The sequence below is a fragment of the Notothenia rossii genome (genome assembly GCF_949606895.1).
Source record: "Notothenia rossii genome assembly, chromosome: 7".
Taxonomy (NCBI): Eukaryota; Metazoa; Chordata; class Actinopteri; order Perciformes; family Nototheniidae; genus Notothenia; species Notothenia rossii.
The window spans coordinates 17,954,200-17,964,223 of NC_136905.1; the positions used below are offsets into that span (position 1 = coordinate 17,954,200).

Sequence of the window (10,024 nt, forward strand, 5' to 3'; positions counted from 1 at the left end):
AAAATTATGAACCATCCAGATCTCTCAGGTCTTCAGGGACTGGTCAGCTTTCTGTCCCCAGAGTGAGAACTAAAACAGGAGAAGCAGCGTTTAGTTATTATGCTCCAAATATCTGGAACAAACTCCCAGAAACCTGCAGGTCCGCTGCAACTCTGACTACTTTTAAATCCAGACTAAAGACTTTTCTTTTTGCCGCTGCTTTTAATTGAACTATTCACATCTTGAAATGCACTGTAACTTTTATCCATGTATTTTTTCTTTTAATGTTCATTTTATTATCTTTTCTTTATAATGACTGATTTTAAATGCCATTTTCTTAATGTCTTTCATGTTTTTGTAAAGTACTTTGAATTGCCTTGTGTTGAAAGGCGCTATATAAATAAACTTGCCTTGCCTTACTTTTAAAGTATATTCCACTTCAGCAAAACTAGTTTGGACATAAAGCCTCTAGACATGGTCTCAAGGTAATGGAACAATGCAGCACCTGTGTTAGCTTTTCACATTCACCAAAGCTTTTTAAATGAAAGCCATTATATTTTATGAATTGACCAATTAACCAACCTTCTGGGCATCTGGGACCTCAGGGAAGTTGCCCACATTACAGACTATGACATCATAAAATCGAGTGTTTTCTCCAAACAACAATTGAAAAACCCAGATACCAGACAGTTTACTATCACATATGAAAATATAAAACAGCAGTTTTATACAACTCAGAAGTTGGTCGTGAAAAGAAAAGTTTGCCATTCATTTGAAAGATGACATGAATCAATTATTTGATGGTCATAATAATAAATTACCTTTCTCTTGACCACTGGAAAAAGCGTTGCATAGTTGAATTGCTTCCAGTTCATTCATTATCATTCGGCAGTTAAAATGCGAGGGGTCCCAAACCTATGGCCTAACAGGGAGAAATGATCTACTCGTGACCCATTATATCAGGTCGCGGCCTACAGTATATGGGCATGACTTGTGAATTTGTAAACATCTATTGGTTAAAAAACTCTTACATATCTGAATAGGTCGACTATGTAATATGTCACAATACATTTAAAAAACGCAACACAGAAATAGGGTTGAATATTTGTGTTTCTTATTTTTCTATCCCTGAGACTTTTTCTTGGGGCCCCATGGGGAATCGTAATCCACAAGTTGGAAAACATTGCTTGCAGTCTTGGTTAATAATAACATTGGCTCATTCAGAACTTGTCTCTATTATATGCAGAGGGGTAAGAAGTACTCAGATCTTGTGCTAAAGTAAAAGTATAAATACCACACAGTAGGAATACAAGTAAAAGTACTAGCGTCGAAATATACTTAAAATACTTATATACAGCATAAATATCGTACTTTTACACTTCACTACATTTATTTGATAACTTTAGTTACTTTGCAGATTCGGATTGATAATACATATATTCTATGTAATCACTTAAATGAGAATTGTGTTTGAACTGGATAAAGTACACAAGCTACCCAGCAGTAAATACAGTAAATACAGTAATTAAACATAGTTCCACCTTTACCAGCTGTGGTAATCATTAATACATCAATAATTATAATCATAACATTTAATATTCTGAAATACGCCCGTACACGCCCACTCAGGTCACCTGCTTCTAAATCTACCCAGGCCAGAACCAACCTAAAGCTCAAAGACCGTGCTTGTGCCGCTGCAGCTCTTAAACTGTGGAACGCTCTGCCCCTCCACATTAGACTTCTACACTGTCCGTTTTTCAATCTTAAGTCTTAAAACCCACCTCTTCTCTTAGCGTTCTGCACTTTGCAGATTGTTGCTTTTAAAAAAAAAAAAAAAAGTGTATATATTTTTTACTATATGGCTGTTATTTGTATTCTGTTTATTTGGTGTTCTTCCTGTACCTTTATTTATTTTTTGTTTCGTGAGCTGCACTGTGTAATTTTTTATTTATTTGTACAGTACTTTTAGGATAGATCTCTTAATTAGGAGCCAAGAGATATTATTTTAACATGTTCTATGGCTTTTCAGAGTATGCTCTAAATTATATTTTTACATGCATTTTAAAGAGAGGGCTGGCTGTAGGAGTTCTCATAATATCTCTTTGGTTTAATAACACACACAATTATAAAATGTGACAACATTTATTTTTGTTAGTTAACATCTGTCAATCAATGATTTACAGCACCTTTCAGGTTCTTTAAGCTAACATAAGAACCCATCAATGATTTATCGTTGTTTCTTCAGAACACATTATAATGACATGTCATTTCTAGATTTTATAGAGATGACCTTAAGGCAAAGAATTCTGAGGCAATGTTCCCAAACTACATTTGGCTCATCAGCATCAACAGCAAGGTTGCTGCAAACTGGACAAACTCTGGGAAAGAAACTTTTCCATCCTTGTCCCCATCCAGGCCAGCGAAGAATGCGTCTAACTGTTTTTTGTCCCCCTAAAGAGATGAAGTCCACAGAAGTTTGTATTAGATTTTAAAACATAAAGAGAGGCATACACAGATCTATATTACAATAGTGCTTCATCTTTTTACTTACGGCCATTCCAGGAAACTCCTCGCGGAGCAAATCAGCAAGCTCTGCCTTGCTCATTGAACCTTTGTCTGCGTCTTTTCCAGCATACTTATCGAAGGTGCTCTTCAATGCTTTCAGTTGTTCTTCAAGTATGGCCATGTTTGCTGAAATGAAAAAAGTACTGTTGACTGTGTAGTTGAGTGTTTATTTATAAATGGATTCTTGGAGCGTGCTAGGATCAAGATTCTTACTGCCCAACCATCATTTGTCTTGTGAACATTACTGATTATTTTAAAACGGTGCGATAAAGTCTTGCTCATGTTGCCTTCTCATCTTTTCTTAAAGGGGTAATTACTAAATGTACCCTTGGTTTTGAACAACAGACATGATAAAGTCATGTTTGGGTGGGGCAAGAGAAAAGCTCATTATTGATTTGGTGTGGTAGGCAATTCTGCATCTTTCCAAAAACAATTCAAGGCAACCAAACACATCTAGTCTGATTTCCAAACTCCCTTTACTTGTTGTTCCTCCTTCAATTCATCTCAGTTTCTCTTACCTTTCGCATGACTTTTCAAACAACTTTGCATTTTCAAATTGACAGAATTCCCACAATTTGATGAATGTAACTATAATATGTAAATCAGAGAATTGCTATAATCTTTCTATGCATTGACATTTAAATCCTATACATAGCACTAATAAAACATAATGCTATATTTTAGATATCAACTATTTAGACAATTCAAATGCAAAGGGTTAATGATTCATGTCTAAATGGACTTTAAGAAAAATGTTCACTTACCAAATTCAATGAAAGCTTGAGTAGGTAGAGAGAATGGAAGAGTAGGATTTGTGAAGAGATCACGGACACCTTGGTTTATAGAGAGAGGTTGTGTTACGTGCCCAGTTGGTGCTTGTGTGTGTGTGCTTTTTGTGTGTCTCTCTCTCTCTCTCTCCCTGATTGTCTCCAGGTGCAGCCACTCCCCCAGGTGCTCCCAATCCCCAATCAGGGCCTTAAAGGACCTGAGGAAGGCTGCAGTGGCCTTTCTCCTTCTCCTCTGGCTGCATGTGTGGAGCATGTCTCTGTCTCTGTGTGAGGCCTGTGTTTTAGTGAATTGTTAGGAGATGTGCTCCAGTTTACCTTTTTGTGTATTGTTTAATGTAGTCACTTTCTTTTAGAAGGAAGTTGTTCTTAGTTACTTTAAGTTTGTTTTGCAAATTGGCTGGTGAGCCTCTTTTCTTTTTTTATTAATTAAAGCATCACTTTGTAGCTTCAGCAGTCAGTTTCCTCTCTTTCTCTCGCCCGGTTATGTTTTTTTTGTTACTTTCCTTTGTACCCCTAGTTTAGGAGGGAGCGTAACAAATGGGGGCTGAGTAGTTGCAAGTAAGCTGTAAGTCTATGGTGGTAGACTAGTGCAGTAGTGTGAGTGTTGAAAATTATTTTGTTTGTTCAATATGGCCTCCATTGAGTTGGGTGAGTCCTCTCATACTGGTTCTAAATTAGATGCCAGGTTGAAAGTGAGGTTAGCTTATCTACAGTGAGAGGAGGACCGTGAGCGAGATTTTCAGCTCAGGAGGGAGCTGGAGATCAGAAAGTTGGATGCAGACACAGCTTTCAGGGTGCGTCAGCTAGAGCTGCAGACAGGTTCAGTGGGATCCTCTTCGGGTACACAACCATTGTCAGGTTCTGATGCTCCTTTTGATGTTGGTAACAACATCCAGCTGGTTCCAGTATTTCGTGAGTCTGAAGTTGACTCATACTTTGTTTTGTATGAGCGCATTGCTGCTGCTTTGCAATGGCCGAAAGATGTGTGGCCATACTGTTAGTGCAAGTTAGTCGGTAAGGCTCAGATAGTTTGCTCTTCTCTTCCTGTTGAAGATGGTATACGAAAAAGTTAAATGCGCTATTCTCAAAGTGTATGAGCTTGTGCCTGAGGCTTATAGACAGTGTTTTCGTGGGCTAAAGAAAACACATGGCCAAACTTTTGTAAACTTTGCAATGGAGAAGAGCAAGCTATTCAACGGATGGCGTAAGGCATCAAAGGCTGACGATTTAACTTCAGTTTGTGATCTCATGTTGCTGGAGGAGTTTTAAAAACTGTGTCCCAGAACATACTGTTCATTTAAATGAACACAAAATAACCTCCTTGCAGCAGGCTGCCACTATGGCGGATGAGCTTGTGTTAATGCACAGTGGTGTTTTGGCTCAGAGCAATCCCCATTGTGTTTCTTTCCGGAAAGCTCGTATGCGTGCCACACATTCTCATTCTGTTTCTCTTCCAGGACCCAAGGAAAATAGATTTTTTCTTTTGTCTTGACCCTGGTCATCTAGTGGCAGAGTGTGTAGCTTGGAAGAAGCAGGTGGCAGCTTCCAAGCGGTTTATGGAAAAACCAAAAGGCCGGCACCCAGTTGCAATGCGACAGAGTGGTGAGTTGCAGTTAAGTTCTTCGTCCGTCTGTGACAGTGCTGTGGGTGTGGGTGTTCCCGTCTCTGAAGCGGTGGGTGTGGACCTGGCTCAGAGCGATGTGGATCTGTGTTCAGTGAGTGATGTGGGTATTCCATGTGTTGCTCCAATATCAGCTGCTTGTGAGCAGTATAACGTGTGTTTTATGGAGGGGGGGGGGGCTGTTACGTGCTGCAGTTGGTGCTTTTGTGTGGGTCTCTCTCTCTCCCTGATTGTCTCCAGGTGCAGCCTCTCCCCCAGGTGTTCCCAATCCCCAATCAGGGCCTCCTTAAAGGACCTGAGGAAGGCTGCAGTGGCCTCTCTCCTTCTCCTCTGGCTGCATGTGTGCAGCAGGTCTCTGTCTCTGCGTGAGGCCTGTGTTTTTGTGAATTGTTTAATTTAGTCACTTTCTTTTAGAAGGAAGTTGTTCTTAGTTACTTTAAGTTTGTTTTGCAAATTGGCTGGTGAGCCTCTTTTCTTAGTAATTAAAGCATCACTTTGTGGCTTCAGCAGTCAGTTTCTTCTCCTTTTTCTCTCGCCCGGTTGTTTTTGTGGTTTGTTACGTTCCCTCCTAAACTAAAGGGAAGTAACAGGTTGACACACCCACTTTTCAAGCACCCACGCCATGGTTTTTCTTTTTTCGTTATTTCTTCTCTCCGGAAAAGCTTACACAATGTCAGAGGGTGTATTCATAAAGCTTCCTGGTTTAAAGAGTTGTGACAAACATATAAGAGAACTCTGAAAAAGAGGATGTTGTATAAAAAAATGTGCTCTTGCAGTTAAGCTGAGAACCTGCAGGTAAAGGTTATTTATAGAGTACCAGCCTTTGAGAGAGCTTCTAAGGTGAAAACTAGATGAGTCATTTTAAAATACTAACAATGACCTTATTAAGAGGAGAAAAAGGCGATTACAAAAAGAGGTAGGATATATATTCTCCAAACTCTATGTAACGATGAGTAATGAAATAGATGAAATACCAAAAATAACCAGCATGGTTTATAATCCTAAACAAACCAGCAACTAGCAGCATTAGAATAGGCCACTGTTTCCAACAACCAGCTACATACTAACTATGACTCACAATTTATTGAACAGAGGTGTTACATAACCTTACATAATATTCATAATTACACCAAGTCTGAATAGGGACACAAATGCTATTACCTCAGTGTACTCTTTTGAAACTTTTTCAAAAATTTATTTTAATAACATTTCTATTATTAACATGTTTACTTTACGTTTTCTGGTTGTATTCATTGATTTCATTCATTTGTTTCAATATCTTGGCTGCAGTGAACTTTCCTTTTTGTTATTGCGTTGGTTATTTTTCTGTTTGTATGTGACACACTTTATAAACATTGTTTTTTTCTTCAGGGCCAATATCGAATTTAAGTTTCAGAATAATATCCTTCGCTGTTCAAACTAGCACATTTGGCCTCGCAGGGTGCATCCCAGTACAAAGTAAAGGACTACATGTAAAGGCGCTGACAGGTATTGATAGGTACCTGCATGCCTGGTATCTGTCAAGGTTTTTCACAGCAAGGCTAAAGAGTTTATAAAACGACTAACTCAGGAATCTCTCTTTATATTCTAGTCTATTTTAGTTGATATATGCATTGATTGTTCTAATTGTTTTTATGAAAGAAGCAAAACAGTAACATAACTTAACATTCTCTGCATCATTTTTCTTATTGTATTATTTTTCTGACATCTGCATTACTTGCAAATTGGTCCTGCTACAAAATCTGTAATATGTGTTGTACTCTGTTTCTTATTGCACTATACTTTGTATTTAATAAAAAAAATGTGCTGTCCTATATCATGTTGCATAGTTGGAGGAGCTTGGGACTAAGGTTTTCCATTGCCATATATCTACACTGTACTGTGCATACTGTATGACAATAAAGCCTTTGAATCTTTGAATTTAAACAATTTTTTGAAGAAGTTCTACCCCACTACAATTCAGAGGTAAATATCGTACTTTTACACTTCACTACATTTATTTGATAACCTTAGTTACTTTGCAGATTCAGATTAATGATAATATATATATTCTATATGATCCCTTAAATGAGAATTTAGTTACACCTGGATAAAGTAAACAAGCTACCCAGCAGTAAATAAAGTAATTAAACATAGTTCCACCTTTACCAGCTGTGGTAATCATTAATACATATAATCATAACATATAATATTCTGAAATACGCCCGTACACGCCCTCTCAGGTCAGCTGATCACCTGCTCCTGAATGTACCCAGGCCAGAACCAAGCTAAAGCTCAAAGACCGTGCTTTCGCCGCTGCAGCTCTTAAACTGTGGAACGCTCTGCCCCTCCACATTAGACTTCTACACTGTCCGTTTTTCAATCTTAAGTCTTAAAACCCACCTCTTCTCTTAGCGTTCTGCACTTTGCAGATTTTTGCTTTTTAAAATGTACATATTTTGTACTATATGGCGGATATTTGTATTCTTGTTTATTTGGTATTCTTACTATTTATTTTTTGTTTTGTGAGCTGCACTGTGTAATTTTGTATTTATCTGAACAGCACTTCTAGGATAGATCTCTTAATTAGGAGCCAAGAGATATTATTTAACATGTTCTATGGCTTTTCAGAGTATGCTCTAAATAATATTTTAAAATGCATTTTAAAGAGAGGGCTGGCTGTAACAGTTCTCACCATATCTCTTTGGGTTAATAACACACACAAACAATTATAAAATGTGACAACATTTATTTGTGTTAGTTATCATCTGTCAATCAATGATTTACAGCACCTTTCAGGTTCTTTGAGCTAACATAAGAACCCATCAATGATTTATCGTTGTTTCTTCAGAACACATTATAATGACATGCACTTTCTAGATTGTATAGAGATAACCTTAAGGCAAAGAATTCTGAGGCAATGTTCCCAAATTACATTTGGCTCATCATCAACAGTAAGGTTGCTGCAAACTGGACAAACTCTGGGAAAGAAACTGTTCCATCCTTGTCCCCATCCAGGCCGGTGAAGAATTGGTCCAACTGTTTTTTGTCCGTCTAAAGAGAGGAAGTCCACAGAAGTTTGTATTAGATTTTAAAACATAAACAGAGGCATACACAGATCTATATTACAATAGTGCTTCATCTTTTTACTTACGGCCATTCCAGGAAACTCCTCGCGGAGCAAATCAGCAAGTTCTGCCTTGCTCATTGAACCTTTGTCTTCGTCTTTTCCAGCATACTTATCGAAGGTGCTCTTCAATGCTTTCAGTTGTGCTTCAATCATGCCCATGTTTGCTGAAATGAAAAAAGTACTGTTGACTGTGTAGTTCAGTGTTTATTTATTTATAAATGGATTCTTGGAGCGTGCTAGGATCAAGATTCTTACTGCCCAACCATCATTTGTCTTGTGAACATTACTGATTATTTTAAAACGGTGCGATAAAGTCTTGCTCATATGTTGCCTTCTCATCTTTTCTTTAAGGGGTAATTACTAAATGTACCCTTGGTTTTGAACAACAGACATGATAAAGTCATGTTTGGGTGGGGCAAGAGAAAAGCTCATTAGTGATTTGGTGTGGTAGGCAATTCTGCATCTTTCCAAAAACAATTCAAGGCAACCAAACACATCTAGTCTGATTTCTAAACTCCCTTTACTTGTTGTTCCTCCTTCAATTCATCTCAGTTTCTCCTACCTTCTGCATGACTTTTCAAACAACTTTGCATTTTCAAATGGATAGAATTCCCACAATTTGATGAATGTCACTATAATATGTAAATCTGAGAATTGCTATAATCTTTCTATGCATTGACACTTAAATCCTATACAAAGCACTAATAAAACATAATGCTACATTTTAGATATAAACTATTTAGACAATTCAAATGCACAATGGTTAATGATTCATGTCTAAATGGACTTAAAGAAAAATGTTCACTTACCAAATTCAATGAAAGTCTGAGTAGGTAGAGAGAATGGAAGAGTAGGATTTGTGAAGGGAACACGGACACCTTGGTTTATATAGAGAGGCTGACACACCCACTTTTCAAGTACCCACGCCCTGGTTTTTTCTTTTTTCATTATTTCTTCTCTCCGGAAAAGCTTACACAATGTCAGAGGGTGTATTCATAAAGCTTCCTGGTTTAAAGAGTTGTGACAAACCTATAAGAGAACTCTCAAAAAGAGGATGTTGTATAAAAAAATGTGCTCTTGCAGTTAAGCTGCGAACCTGCAGGTAAAGGTTATTTATAGAGTACCAGCCTTTGAGAGAGCTTCTAAGGTGAAAACTAGATGAGTCATTTTAAAAGACTAACAATGATCTTATTAAGAGGAGAAAAGGGCAATTACACAAAGAGGTAGGATACATATTCTCCAAACTCGATGTAACAATGAGTAATGAAATAGATGAAATACCTAAATAACCAGCATGGTTTATAATCCTAAACAAACCAGAAACTAGCAGCATTAGAATAGGCCACTGTGTTTCCAACAAACTTGTAGACTACATACTAACTATGGCTCACAATTGATTTAACAGAGGTGTTGATTACCTTACATAATATTCATAATTACACCAAGTCTGAATAGGGACACAAATGCTATTACCTCAGTGTACTCTTTTGAAACACTTTCAAAAATGTATTTTAATGACATTTCTATTATTAAGATGTTTACTTTACGTTTTCTGCTTGTATTCATTGATTTCATTCATTTATGTTTCAATATCTTGGCTGCAGTGAACTTTCCTTTTTGTTATTGCGTTGGTTATTTTTCTGTTTGTATGTGACACACTTTATAAACGTTGTTTTTTCTTCAGGGCCAATATCGAATTTAAGTTTCAGAATAATATCCTTCGCTGTTCAAACTAGCACATTTGGCCTCGCAGGGTGCATCCCGGTACAAAGTAAATGACTATGTAAAAACCCTGACAGGCATGCAGGTATTGACAGGGTTTTTCACAGCAAGGCTAAAGAGTTTATAAAACGACTAACTCAGGAATCTCTCTTTATATTCTAGTCTATTTTTGTTGATATATACATTGATTGTTCTAATTATTGTTTTTATGAAAGAAGCAAAACAGTAACATAACATTCT

The 10,024-nt window shown here is 37.3% G+C and overlaps 2 long non-coding RNA genes across 2 annotated transcripts; both read right to left on the minus strand.

The window, feature by feature from the left end:
* Positions 1 to 2,102: 2,102 nt before the first annotated feature.
* LOC307046811 lies at positions 2,103 to 3,467 on the minus strand. Its single transcript, XR_013810242.1, has 3 exons — positions 3,309 to 3,467; positions 2,531 to 2,670; positions 2,103 to 2,430 (listed from the first exon to the last, which is right to left on the minus strand). It is a non-coding gene; the product is annotated as an uncharacterized lncRNA (long non-coding RNA).
* Positions 3,468 to 7,661: 4,194 nt separating this feature from the next.
* LOC307045963 lies at positions 7,662 to 9,029 on the minus strand. The gene is made up of 3 exons (XR_013810033.1): positions 8,872 to 9,029; positions 8,087 to 8,226; positions 7,662 to 7,986 (listed from the first exon to the last, which is right to left on the minus strand). It is a non-coding gene; the product is annotated as an uncharacterized lncRNA (long non-coding RNA).
* Between the last annotated feature and the right edge of the window lie 995 nt (positions 9,030 to 10,024).